Source organism: Pteronotus mesoamericanus, unplaced genomic scaffold (assembly GCF_021234165.1).
Source record: "Pteronotus mesoamericanus isolate MK-2021 breed Mesoamerican mustached bat unplaced genomic scaffold, CSHL_Meso_final contig_20, whole genome shotgun sequence".
Taxonomy (NCBI): Eukaryota; Metazoa; Chordata; class Mammalia; order Chiroptera; family Mormoopidae; genus Pteronotus; species Pteronotus mesoamericanus.
In genome coordinates, this window is record NW_026555085.1 from 27,340,886 (window position 1) to 27,355,585 (window position 14,700).

General features: G+C 39.0%; 2 pseudogenes; one reads left to right on the forward strand and one right to left on the reverse strand.

Moving 5' to 3' along the window:
* Positions 1 to 1,432: 1,432 nt before the first annotated feature.
* Positions 1,433 to 4,243, reverse strand: LOC129066847 (ras-related protein Rab-31-like; annotated as a pseudogene).
* Positions 4,244 to 4,269: 26 nt separating this feature from the next.
* LOC129066848 (60S ribosomal protein L23a-like) lies at positions 4,270 to 13,971 on the forward strand (annotated as a pseudogene).
* The last annotated feature ends 729 nt before the right edge of the window (positions 13,972 to 14,700 follow it).

Here is a 14,700-nt window from a genome sequence, read left to right on the forward strand (position 1 = left end):
TACTAGCATAGCAGGATTTACTAACGATCAATGGTTGCCTATGAAAGAAGTTTATTTGATGCTAAAGAAGTAAACAGATGTGGCTGGAGAAGGCAAGCATTTCTCATATAACACATGGTGTAATGATCATCCTATCATTTAACTTCCCAGAAGATCTGTAATTGGTATGCATTGTAATGAGTATAGAAAAAGAGATGGGAATTCAATGGTCATTTTATTTCTTAAAAGCCAAATCCATGTTCCACTTTCACTGGCACATTTTTAGATCTAAAGCTTAAGAACAAAAATGTTTATATAAAGAAAGTAGTTCATGAAAAAATATTAAAATAATCGTACATATGTAAAAGTGAAATTTTTAATTCAGTTTTTACTGTGAAACTTTTCAAATATAGACAAGAGTATGATAAATCATCTTGTACCTGTCACATCACATTTATAATACCAGCATTTTGTTATTTTTCTTTTATCTAGTGTTCATTCACTAATTTAAATTTTATTTATATTTTCTGGAGTTCTTAAAAGAAAATTTAAGATATCATATGGTTGTACCCATATGAATTTTCACATGTATCTCTAAAGGATGAGGATTATTTAAAAATAACATTATCACACAAAGTTTTTTAAATGTTTTAAATATTGAGTCTGTTTTTAATTTTCACCAAAGGCTTTAAAAGATTTTTAAGGTTTAGTTATTAGTTTTTTCAACTATTAGTTTGTTCAATTATAATTCAAGTAATATCCGCAATATTGTATCTCTTCCATGTATCTTTTTAAGTTTCTTTTAATCAATAATAATTTTCCTTCTTTTTAATTGTTTTTTTTCAGATTTGATTTGTTTGCTTATATATGACCAAAAGTTAGAAAAATGTTCATCAAGTCAGAGATGTAAACAAGTTTCTAATATATCTTTCTCCACTTTTACAACAACTCAAGTCTACAGCTTGAGTGTTGATCCAATTATACTCTACTGAAAGGTAAATTAAATAAAAATAAGTCAAACTTTCAGTGAAGGCTGGCAAGATAACAATGGCAATGCAGTGAAGCAGTTACTGGAATTTGGTTAGGGAACACAGGAAATCAGAGTGAAGCACCATTTTTAGAATCTCACACACATAATAAGCCAGTAAGATTTTTGTACAAATTAAGAATATTGTAAGGTTTTTAACAAAAACTCAACTATACTTACTATCTAACATCCCTTCTTTCCTGTGTGCATTTCATGCATGAAAGGTTAGGTGGTGGATTTTTCCAGAGTTTTCTGAAATCTTTTTCCAAGGGCATTTCCTGCCCCATTCCCTGCAGGTCTTTCAGGATGCCAAGTCAGCGTGCTTACTTCTAAGTGAGGTGCCAGGCCACTGAGAATGGGAGTCCTTCAGCAGTGCATGGGGAGGTGGCTCTGGCCTCTTCAAGCACAGGGGGCCATGAGCCCCAGTCAGCAGCACTGCCCGCTGACTGGAGTGGTTTGCTTCCCAAGTTGGAGTGTTTCCATTTTTGTGGTGTCCAAGTGTGGGACCTGGTAACTGATTCCTTCAAAGAGCTCTTCAACATTAATAGCACTTTTTGCATTTGCTTCAACCACCACAGGCACCTAAGGATTCAGCATATTCTTTTGCATCCTTCAAGGGAAGCCCTCTAATACCTGAAAGATTACATTTATTTCCAGTGATAGCTATAACAATGTTTTCTGGACTGTGTTCTTTCAGTTCTTTCACCCATTTCTTCAAGGTATGGAATGAGTCTTGTTTGGTAATATCAAACGCTATGACAAATGCAGTGGATCCACAATAGTACCTGAGAGATAATGAATGAAACCAGTCCTGACCAGCAGTATCCCACATGAGAAGCTTATGAAGTTCATTTCCACAAGGCACAGTTTTAGTCATAAAAGACTCTCCAGTGGTTGGAATGTTGTTATTGTCAAAGCAATCCTGGACAAATTGACACACAATGCTTAACTCCCCAACCCCAGTGTCCCCAAGACACACTATGAACCCGCATTATCAACATCATGTGCTCTGAGCGACCTGGGCAGGGCTCAGCATCTTCCAGGCCCCGGGGGTGCCACACTGATGCCAGCCAGCCAATTCTTTTCCTTCCTTCCTTCCTTCCTTCCTTCCTCCCTTCCTCGCCCCCCCCGGTTCTTCCTTCTTTTCTTTCTTCTCTCTCTTTCTTTTATTGTTCACATACATTTGTCTCCATTTTCCCCCCACCACTTTGCCCTGCCCCACCCACCCCCACCTCTTACCCTCAACCCTTCCCCACTTTGGCTTTGTCCATGGGTCCTTTACATATGTTCCTTGATTTGACCCTTCCCTTTCTTTTCCCCATTACACACTGTCCCCTCCTGCCCTGCCCTCCTTCCCTCCCGTTACTGTCGGTTTGTTTTTTCTTTCAGTGTCGCTGGTTATATTTTTCTTGCTTGTTTGTTTTGTTAATTAGATTCCACTTATAGGTGAGATCATATGGTATTTGTCTTTCACCCCCTGGCTTATTTCGCTTAGCATAAAGCTCTCCAGTTCCATCCATGCTGTTGTGAAGAGTAGTAGCTCTTTCTTTCTTTCTGCTGCACAGTATTTCATCGAGTAAATGTACCATAGTTTTTTGACCCACTCATCTACTGATGGGCACTTAGGTTGCTTCCAGACCTTGGCTATTGTAAATTGTGCTGCTATGAACATTGGGATGCATAGATTCTTTTGAATTGGTGTTTTGAAATTCTTAGGGTATTTCCCCAGCAGTGGAACCGCTGGGTCAAAAGGTAGTTCCATTTTTAGCTTTTTGAAGAAATTCCAAACTGTTTCTCACAGTGGCTGCACCAGCACTTGTCATTTGTTGATCTGTTTATGATGGCCATTCTGACCGGTGTGAAGTGGTATCTCATTGTGATTTTAATTTGCATTTCTCTGATCAACCAGCCAATTCTTTTACTTCATGTTGTTAATTTGTTGAAGAAATTGGGTAATTTGCTTAGTAGAATTTTCCACATTTTAGATTTGCCCTATTGTATCTTTATGGTGATGGAAAAACAATCTAAAGACTGCTTCTGAAAATAATCAGAAATATCCACCCCCCTCCAGTTTTATTAACAAATAATTGACATATGTTGCTGAATATAGAATAAGTTTAATGTGGTTTGATTTACATGCACTGTGAAATAATTACCACATTAGGTTTAATTAACATTTATCATCTCATATAGCTGCAAAAAGAAAAAATAAATTAATTTCTCCTTGGGATGAGAAATCTTAGGAATATCTTTTTGAGGTAGAATACAAAACTTTGTATCAGAGAATTGTCTTTAAAAATATATACTTCATATATATGTATGTACATTATATATATATGAGTATATATAAGTATAGTGTGAGTATATATTTTATGAGTATATATTTTTATACTTATATATGTATGAGTACATATGTATGAGTATATATATAAAATATATGTATTTCAAAACCATCAACCAAATCTTCAAGTGCAAAAGTAAAAATAAATCTTCAGTCAGCCACTACTGGAGAAGAGGGAAAGCTTAATCCCTTTAGTAGCAACATGACCATCACCACTACCTGCACTGACAGACCTAGCTATAAAAATATGTAGCTCCTGTAAGGATCTCAGTTGAAAGTAAATTATCACAAAAACTCCAATTTGGCCCTAGTCAGTGTGGCTGAGTTGGTTGGATCATCATTCAGTAAACCAAAAGTTCACGGGTTGGATTCCTGGTCAGGGCACATACCTAGGTTTCAGGTTTGGTCCAGTCAGGCGCAGTTGTGGCACTTATGAGAAGCAACCAGATGATTCTCTCTAACATAGATGTTTCTCTCTCTCTCCCTCCCTTCCCCTCTTTCTACAATTAATAAGTACGTTCTCAAGTGAGGAAAAAAAATACCTCTGAAGACTCTGATTTCAATGTTAGTACCATAAGGGTATGTCAAACAATTATTTTTTCTGCACTGTAAGATCAAACTGTTAAAATTGAACTAGTGATAATTTTTATAGTAAACTTAAAATAACAATTTTTATTGAAGTTTCAGATTATTATTGTTTTCTAGAAGTTTACTCTTTTAAGGTGTGATTTGGTTTGGCATCAGTTTTTTGCTGAATATTCACTGCCATTCAACAATTTGTTATTTGCTTAAAATGTTAATCTTTGCATAACTAAGTATGCATTTCATTTCACCGTAATGTGAAAAGGATGCTCACCTCCTCCTAACCCTGCTGAAGCTGGAGTTCTCCAGTTCATCTGTATGTAAATTTGATCTCATCATCATGGAGTGCAACCCTCTGGCCACCTTTACCGGGGATGGGGGACAAAAGTCTAGTGATCCTATAGGAATATCAATGGCTAAATTTTTGGTTTATAAATATATTAGCCTTAATCTGAAGGTCAGTAGGTTTCATATGAGCTCACACTGTTCTACTACCCTGCGCTAGCTTTCCTCTTGTTCATGCCTACTAAATTACTACTATTGTGTTTGGGGAAGGGCAGGCAGTGTGACAATGGTGATAGCTGGGCTGAAGGTCACATCTCTCAGAGCTATCAAAACTGTGAGCCCTTAATATGCCAACAAAGCACCATATTCACTGAAGTCTGGTAGGTGTCAGAGCTGTCTATGTTCTGCTCAGAAATGGAGGAAATGCCTCCTCCCCCTGCACACCACACCTGGTCTCCTGAGTACCAAAGAAGCAGTGCATTATATCTTCACATTTCATGAACTCCTTCAGTTGAAAACAACTCCTTTGGTTTCTGTGTGCAGAAGCATTAAGACAAAATTATATTGGAACTGGTTCATGAACCAACATCCAATGTTGTTCATTCTCTTCTCTCTTTGACCCCTGGGTTTGGGTGTGCGGAAAGGGGTGGTTGGGTAATGACTGAATAAAGGATGATGACGAGAAGCAACACAAATCTTTTCTTTTCTTTACCTTTATTTCTTTATTCTTAGAGATGGGGAAGGGATTCTCAAATAAGAGATGGAGAGAAACACAAATTGGCTGCCTCTTGTTTGCACCCTGGCAGGCATGTGCCCTGAATGGTAATTGAACTCATGACCTTTTGCTTTGTGGGACAACTGAAGCCCAGTCAACAGAACCACACTGGCCAGGGCCAAATATCCTATCTTAGAGGTTAAAGTCTTCATGCAAAATCTTAGGAATATCTTTTTTTTTTTTGGTATATTTAAGTTATCATGCCAAGGAATGTTTATTAGATTTCTACTATGAGACAAATACCGTGCTGTTTATGAAGAAAGGTTTAAGCAGTATATAGACTCTGCTCTTTTGAAGAGTACCATATAGGAGAGAGGAAGAACATTAAACAATTAATTATACATGCCTAATTAAATAATTATAAGTGAGGAGAGTTAGGAATATAATGGAGTACCTGTGGTATAGGGAATTAGAGAAGGTATTCAGAAAGAAGTGATGTTTGAACTGAAATCAAAGGATTAGGTGGTTTTATGATTCTATTAATATGAAATGTCCAGAACAGGCAAATCTATAGAGACAAAAAGTAGATTAGTGAAAAGAAATTATTGGTTGCTTAGGACTGGTAGGATGATGGGGGTTGGGTGATGATGGCTAAAAGGTTAGAGATTTCTTTTTGGAATGATGAAAATGTCAATTTAAGAAATGTCCAAACCTGTAAGAATTTTGAGTTTATTTGAGCTAAACTGACAATTGCCAGGAAACAAAATGTCAACAGATTGAGAAAATGCTTCAGAGAATGGCAGTTTTGCACCTTATTTCATACATTGCAATCAAAGGAAGAGGAGTAAAGTGGTTACATGAAGTCCATTGATGATAAATTGGGGTGGTGATAGGAAGCAAAGTTGGGGGACATCTCTGGGATTTGGAAAAAAGTAAAATGAATGACTCCTACTTATTTAACATAGGCAGGTGTAGGATAGTTAACAAATAATAATAATGACGGCTTTTATGGAATATGCTCTGGTAATGGTTGTGCCCTGAGGGGTCTGGAAAAAGGAAATTACACTGACCTTCCCAAGCCCTGTGATCATAGATTCAAAATGTTAATAGACAGGCTCAGTGAAGGCTAAGATTGACCTTTGTCAAGGAAGATACTGGCCTAGGACAGGACTCGCTTTTAGTTAGGAAGTTTTAATTTCAGAACATCCTATGTGGTTGCTTTAGGTCTCTTGAGTTCGTACAGCCACCATGCAGGACTTCTCTTTGCTTGTGGGGTTTAGTATGTGGCCCCTTTTTCATCCACCAAAATCTAAAGTTAATCGTGGTATTGGTGTGTGATTTTGTGAATGGACTAAAAACCACTGAATTGTACAACTCAAATGGATGAACTTTATGATATGTAAATTAATGTCAACAAAGTTGTTACCCTCCCAAAAATCAGATCATGTCACTCCTTGCTTAAAAATCCCCCAATGGCTCTTTTTTTGCAACAGATTTTAAATTCTTTGTTTTAGGTTACCAAGTTCTTGCCAATCTCTCAGCTTTCTGTCTTGCACCCTATGATTCAGTCACACTAGCTTTTTCTTTTCCTAGAACACGCCACATTTGTTACCACCATACAGTCTTGCAATTAGCTTTTTCATCCCCTTGAGCACTCTTCCTCTATGACCTCTTTGGTTATTAGTGAATAACCACACAGTGTCATCCCCTCACTTTGCCATCCCTCCTCTAGTCTCATGAAATCCTCTTCTTTGGTCCTCTCTTCCAAACATTCCAGTTTGTGCTCTGATTTCCTTATTGTGATCAGCAAAATTTCCTACATATTTTATGGGTGGGACTACATGGGAGAACTTTTCTCCTTGGGCCTGAATCCACCTAGCAAATGCTACATTTCCTTGGGGCTCTTTCTGTAGATAAGTTGAACACAAGATTTTATAAGATTTTTTTCCAGCAATAGTTTGAATTCAAACACAAACACGAACAAGTTATTAGCTTATGAGTGGATGTAATTTAAAAGAATCATGAATGAGATGTCTAGCCGAGGAATGCTAGGGCTGATCTCTTTTTAAAAAGCCATAAAAAAGAAGTCCTTTAACCCCCACTCCAAGACAGTTAATGGATCTGTATTCTCCTTTACTGTAACTTGCTGAGCTCCCTGTTGGAGTTGCTTCCCCACCTGTGGACTGGGTAATGTAGATGCAGTGCATCTTGGGAAACTGCAAATTGCAAGGACAGCTGCTCCCTTCTTTGTTTTTTGCCTGAGGGTAGAGAGAAAGCTGTAACTCTTCCTGTGCTCTTGGGCTAGTGTCCTGCCCTTTCAGAGATCCCATTGTGCCCCAGGCTAAGTACAGGCAGCATAACACTTTTATCTTAATTTTATCTGATAAATCTGGTTCTCAATGTGCTTAGAGTCCAAATAACTGCTCTCTCAATGGGAAACGAGTCTTTAACCAGTCAAAAGTTATATTTAACTGCCTCTCAACATTCAGCCTTTACTTTCTTGACTTAACTGAAATCTGACTATTCCCTGAGGAATTACTTGTTTCCCCAGCCCTCTCAAGTGGAGGCTGCATATTTTTTACATCCCTCTTGCTTTGGGACAAGCTTTCCATTTCTCCATCAGTCTTCTTCTAGGCCATTTAGCTCTGTTTTGTCTGGAAAAAAAAGTTAAACATTGCTCCTTTGAAATTCTTGCTCCTCAAATGGAGTACTCTATCCCACTCCTCATTGCCATCATCTACCTCTTCCTAGTCTCTCCACTCCTTCCATGGTAACTTTAGCTTCTAGCTCAGCCTTCTTCTGCACATCTCTTCCTACTATTAATGCTCAGTGATGCCAATGTTCATGTAAATGACCCATTTAATACATTGACCTTTCATATCCTAGAACTCATTTCCACTTCACTTTAGTCACTCCCATAGTCATATCTGAGAACTTGCCATCATCTGAAATAATAATATCTCCAATAGTCTTGATTTCAGAAATCATACCATCTAGTCACCAATCTGGCCTTCCACCACACTTTAGTATCCATAGTAAGTAATTTTCCTACCTTGTTCAGATGCCAGCCTATTGAACTCACTTTCTCATTATCTACAATCTCCTTCCTTTCTTTACTTTCTCTGTTACCCAGTTTATAGTTCAAGTTCCATCATTGTTATTACTCCCTAAAAATTATTTTCAACTCAATTCTTCCCTCTTCTTCCACTATGCTTGTCTGGCAAAATCTCAACTCTAATTGAATCCAATTATCCACATTCTTAATGTCTCTGCCTGAGAATCAGACTGTTGCTGGGGGAAATCAGGCAGCCAGGCTAACAGGCTTCATGTCATCAATATAAACCTTAAATAGGCACTAACACTACCCAAAATGTCCTATTTCCCTGGGTAAACTTGTTTTTCCACTTTTATAAGCATCAACCTCACTCTTTCTCCTTTTCCTCAAATATTCCAAACACCTCTTTGGCTTACTCTTAGTCATTAGTAGAGATCTCTCTCATCATCTCACAACAACAAATCAACAGTTTTAATTGCAGCTTAACCCACTCTCCCCTCTCCCCTGTTAAAAAGGTGAGAGTATCCTTACTCCTAAGTAAGGCCAACCTCCAAAAGTTTATTATTGGCACTCCAACTAACAAACTGATCAACCTCTCACACACATACAACTCTCTTTTGAGCATACCTCTGTTACCTCCAGACATTGCTCCATTACATCACTACTGCAACAACACTACTCAAAGTAGCTGCTATACATGCTGTTTCTGCTTCCGTTTCTATTTAGTAATCATTACCAACTGCTTCTTCTGTTTTCATGGAGGGTGTGTTTTCTGCAAAAAAGCTTGTCTTTTAACATCAAACTGGATAGTATTCCTTAGATTCCTTATTTATGTACTTTTATTGCTTATTTTTTATTATATTCTATTGATTATGCTATTACAGGTGTCCCAGGTTTTCCTTCTTTGTCCCCCTCCACCTAGCACCCCCCACTTCCTCAGGCAATCCCCACACCACTGTTCATGTCTATGGATCATGCATAGGTTCTTTGGCTACTCCATTTCCTATACTGTACTTTATGTCCCCATGGCCATTCTCTACCTACCTATTTGTACTTCTTAACCCTGTCACCTTTTACCCCAATCCTCTACACCTCCTTCCATCTGGCAACCATCAAAACACTCTCAGTATCCAGGATTCAGACTCCGTTCTTGTTGGATTAGTTTGTTTTTTAGATGCAATTCTTGATAGATATGTATTTATGGCCATTTGATAGTTCACAGTTTTGATTGTCTTTTTCGTAGATAAGTTCCTTTAACATTTCATACAATGATGGTTTGGTGATGAAGAACTGCATTAGTTTTTACTTGTCTGGGACTCTTTATTTAACCTTTAATTCTAAATGATAGCTTTGCTGGGTAGAGCAATCTTGACTATAGGTCCTTGTTTTTTCATGGTTTTGAATATTTCTTGCCAATCCCTTCATAAAGTTTGTATTGAGAAATCAGCAGTCTTATGGCAACTTCCCTGTAGCTAAATAACTGCCTTTCGCTTGCTTTTAAGATTCTCTCTTTATCTTTAACCTTAGGCATTTTAATTTTGCTGTGTCTTGGAGTGGGCCTCTTTGCATCCATCTTTCTTGGGACTCTCTGTGCTTCCTGAACTTGCATGTCTATTTCCTTCACCAAATTAGGGAAGTTTTCTTTCAAATTCCAATTTCTTGTTCTTTCTCTTCTCCTTCTGTGGCACCCCTATGATCCAAATGTTGGAACGCTTGAAGTTGTCCCAGAGGCTGCTTACACTATCCTGTTTTCTTCGGATTCTTTTTTCTTCTTGATGTTCTGATTGGTGGTTTTATGCTTCCTTATGTTCCAAATCATTGATTTGATTCTCAGCTCCATCCACTCTGTTGTTTCCCTGTAAGTTTTTCTTTAGTTCAATTAGTGTATCCTTCATTTCTGACTGCATCTTTTTTATGCTAAGTTCCTTGAGCATCCTTATAACCAGTGTTTTGAACTCTGCATCTGATAGATTGCTTATCTCCATTTCATTTATCTCTTTTTCTACAGTTTCAATGTGTTCTTTCATTTGGGCCATGTTTCCTTGCTCCTTTTGGCCCCGTGTTTGTTTCTATGTATTATATAGAGCTGCTATGACTGCCTGTCTTGGTATTGTGGCCTAGTGTAATAGGTGTCCTATAGGGTCCAGTGATGCAGTCTCCCTTATCACCTAAGCTGGATACTCAAGGTGCACCCTTCATATGGGCTGAGCACACCCTCCTCTTGTAGTTGAGCCTTGATTACTGTTGGCAGATTAATGGAGGGGATTTACCCAGGCCAGTCAGTTGTAACGACTGGCTGTGACCACTGACCACCACCAACCTTCACCCTCTGTGGGGGATCAGCTGTACAGGGGCAGAGTGCTGGTGCTCTGACACGGCCTGTAGCTATCCACTGGGTGCATAGGTTCTGGAGTTTCCCGGGTGGTGCAGGCCAAGGTCAGCCCCCACCTGTGTTTTGTACGGGGCCACCCGCCTGAGCTATAGAGCAATCTGAGATGGCTGCTACTTGTGCTAGGCTTGGAGATTCCCAGGGGAAGCGAAGCTATGAATCTAGGCTGTTTGCTGCTAGTGCAGTGCCAGGCCACTTAGCAAGAGGTATAGGGGCTGGGGCTCACTGAGGCTGTCTGTTGCTTATTTGAGAGGATATAGGAACTTGAGAAGCATGAGCCAAAACTAGCCATTTACATGGAAAAGCAGCTGGGTGGGCCCATAAGTTGGGTGGGACAGAGTCTCTGGGGAGCTCCAATGCAGGCAAACAGTGTTAGCCACGTTGAAGGAGTCTCAGATAATGGTACCAGCCTGCTGGCTCTGTGGCTCTGCCCACCTTCCTGTCTGGGAAAATGCTGTTCTCCAGCTCTTGCCTCGATGCCAACCACTTCAGTTTCTCCCTGTATACCACTAGTGTCTTTCAAGCTGCTATCCCAGGCTGGAGCTCAGAGGGAGTTGTTACCGAACAACGGACCCATGGTGGGGGTGTGTGTGTGTGCGTGCTCAGATGCCATTACCGAAACAACACCTCCTGCCGTCTTCCCCAGGGTCCCTCAGTTGTAGGCCCTTGGAATTATGGCACTCAATGGCAGAGTTTGGTGAAAAGGAAAGGAACTATTTATTCAAAAGTAAACAGATTTGATTAATGGCTAAATGCAACTCTTAAATCTCAAAACCCCTTTAAAACACCCACCCCTACACACAGTACTGCCTACCACCATTTGCCCAATTAGGCCAGCCAGGGGTACCGTCCTTCAGAAGAAAAAAAGCAAAAGTCCAGGGCTTGGCTAGGCAGGCCTCTTGCAGTTCTCAGCACCATCCGCCGCATCGCCGTGATCTCAAGTTCTTAATCCAAAACCATACGGCACCTTCTCAAGGCCCACTAGCAAGAGTCCTTTCTCCCCTTTTTCTTCCCATGTAGTCTTCACATTGTTCCCTAGAGTCTGTGTCCCTTTGTCTCTCCTGTAGGTCCCATCTCTCCTCCTTCCTCTCCCAATTACATTCTGTATTAAGTCTTTCAAACCTTCCTGGTTAGCCTTGTTGAGATGCAAAATAACCATCTTTGCAAATGAGAAATGGAGCTATCCAGCTGTTATTGACATGCAAAATGACTCTCAATGGCCCTGCTCCAGGTCTCCCATCCCCCATGGCGACCTGTCTTGGCGGGGAGAATATATTTTTTTTGGACACCCCAATTTCTGGACCCTGTTATAAATATTCTTGGGGGGGACCCTGGCTGTGCCCCATTACAGAATGAGTTTGAGTAAGTCCGTGTGTGGGTTCTTTAAGAGAAACAAGCAGTTTCTTCAACGGAGTCAATCCTTGCTGGTTTTTGCAGCCAGTATTGCAGACTTACCTTCCTGGCACTGGTACTCTGGGCTGGGGGGCCTGTTGTGGGGCTGGGACTCCTTGTTCCTGAGATATCCCTCCTGAATTTTTTTTATCTACCACATTTATATGTGGGACCAGCCCATGCTACATCTTTGCCCCCTTACCAGTCTGGAAGGATGTGGTTCCTTTAATTCCTTAGTTGTCAGATTTCTATTCAACTCAATTTCTGAGAGTTCTGAGTAATGGTTGTTCTATATTTTTAGTTGTAATTCTGATGTGGTTCGGTGAGGAGGCGAGCCATATTTACTTATGCCACCATCTTGACTGGACTCTAATCAGGCTCCAGTATTCCATAGTTTCTTATGTGGCAAAGCCATTACTGTGAATTGCACATCTTTTGTCAAACATATGAGTCAAAAATAGTTCTCAATAACCTAGAATAAATTGCAGAAAAAAAATTTCAGCAAAGCAGAGCATATTATTTTTTGCAGAACATTATTATGAGTAGAGCAGCAGAATCTATAGTGCACGAGATGGTGTTCAGTATGATTTGGGCTAATAATGCGTATTGACTAAAATTTTCCACATCTGTCTAAATAGAGTTCGCTTTCGCCCTGGCTGGTTGTTAAATTGGTTAGAGCATCCTCCAGATACGCCAAGGTTGTGGGTTCAATCCCTGATCAGGGCACACACAAGAATCAACCAATGGACTTGGCTTGGTAGCTCAGATGGTTTTAGCATGGTCCGATACACCAAAATGTTGCAGGTTCAATAACCAGTCAGGACACATACCTAGGTTGTGGATTTGACCTGGTTGGGGTGTGTATGATTGGTAACTTATCAATATTCCTCTCTCACATTGACATTTTTCTCTCTCTAAAAAGAATCAATTAAAAAAAATCCTCTAAAATCAATAAATTTTAAAAAATAAACCAATGAATGCATAAATAAGTGGAACAAGTCAATCTTTCCCTCTCAAAAAAATCAATAAAAAAATGTAAAAATCATTTAAATTGAGTTAGCTTTCAGTATCTTAGTTCAATGGTACTCAGAACATTCGTTAGTACAAAAATATATCAATGTCTGCTATAATGGGCTATTCTAAATATACATAATTTTAAAGAAAAAATATTTCAGAACGAAATAGCATTATAAAAAATCAGTGCTGTGTGGAGCAACACTTAACCAAATATACTATACAGTGTGCTTACCGCTGGAGACACAGAAGCAAAATGAGGTCCTGGTTCTCCAAGAGCTCCAATTCTAATGGGAAAGATAGTAGCCTAATAAGTTTTATAAGGAAGTGTGTATAAGAGTGGAGAGTGAAACAATCTGTTTTTGAAAGGAGACAATTAGGAAAGATTTTCCAAAGGAAGGATTCTGAATAAGAGTTTGCCAGACAAGATTTTTCAGTAGAAGCCGCAGCTGATGCAAAGGAAGGAATCAATCATGAGATCACACCATAAAATTATGAGGAATTTGGTGTTTGGATCGTAGGAAGCAAGAAAAAGACATTGGTGAGATGAGATGAGGTCACTGACAATCTTGTAAATTGTGCAAAGAAATTTAGTCAGTGTGCAATTTTGAGAAGTAGGCAGAGGAGTAACATCATTAAATTAGCCTTGGGCCTTGAGAATAATTATGTCCTGGTATGTGGTCAATAAATGGAAGTCAGAGAGACTAGATGGCAGATTACTTCAATAATAAAGTCCAGCTGTTCATGAAAACAGCATCCAAAGAGAAGGAGGAAACCACTGCCCCTCCCAAAGCAAGGGCTTTTAAGGCAAAGAGCAATGCTGAAAGATGTCCACAGCCACAAAAGATTCACGTTACCTACCTTCTCACAGCTGAAGACTGTGGCTATGAATGCAGTCTAAGTATCCTGGAAAGAGCACCCCCAGGAAAAATAAGCTTGACCACTATGCCATCATCAAGTTCCCCCTAACTACTGAGTCAACCATGAAGAAGACAGAAGACATTAATCCCCTTGTCTTCATTGTGGATGTGAAGGCCAACAAGCACCAGAGCAAACAGGCTGTGAAGAAACTCTATGACATTAATGTGGCCAGGACTGACACTCTGATCAGGCCTGATGGAGGGAAGAGGGCATATGCTTGGCTCCTGACTATGATACTTTGGGTGTTGCCAACAAAATTGGGATCATCTAAAATGAGTCCAGATGGCTAATTCTAAATATAAAAATTTTAGATTGATAATAATAATAGTGATAATAATAAAGTCCAGAGGAAGGGCAGATTCTAGAGATCTCCAGCAGGAAGAATGGATAGGATTTGGCACCAATCTGTTCATTTGGTCATTCCAGTAACTCAGTCACTACTTCAGAGGAAATGTTCTAAATATCTAAAAATTGGAAGTTGATTAAATAAAGTTTTACCCATCCATATGATAGAATGCTATGCAATGTTTAAAATGCTGTAAAGCTACATAATTAATATGAGGAATTTTTGCCATATATTGTTGATTTTTAAAAAACAAACTCAAAACTATATGGTAAATCTCATTTTGTATACGAATCTTTGCATACTCAATCCTTTATTGTCTTAAGATAAATTTCCAGAAGTTGAATTCCAGAGTTGAAGGATTAAAACTTAAAAAATATATAGGGGGTAGAGAGGGAGTATGTGTGCATTCAACTTACAACAAAAGTCTGTAAGATACATATATATATGTATACACTAATATCATTATAGAACTTGTAGGATGTTTTCAATTTTAAGGCATTAAAGCATCTTTAGATTTCTATTATTTCTTTAGAGTACTGAAAATCGAAAATCTGCATCAAAAGTGTGCATATTTAAAGGTTTTTGATATACATTGCCAAATTTCTCTCTAGAAAATTATCAAGGTACATTTCTTCCTCAGTATATGACAGTTTA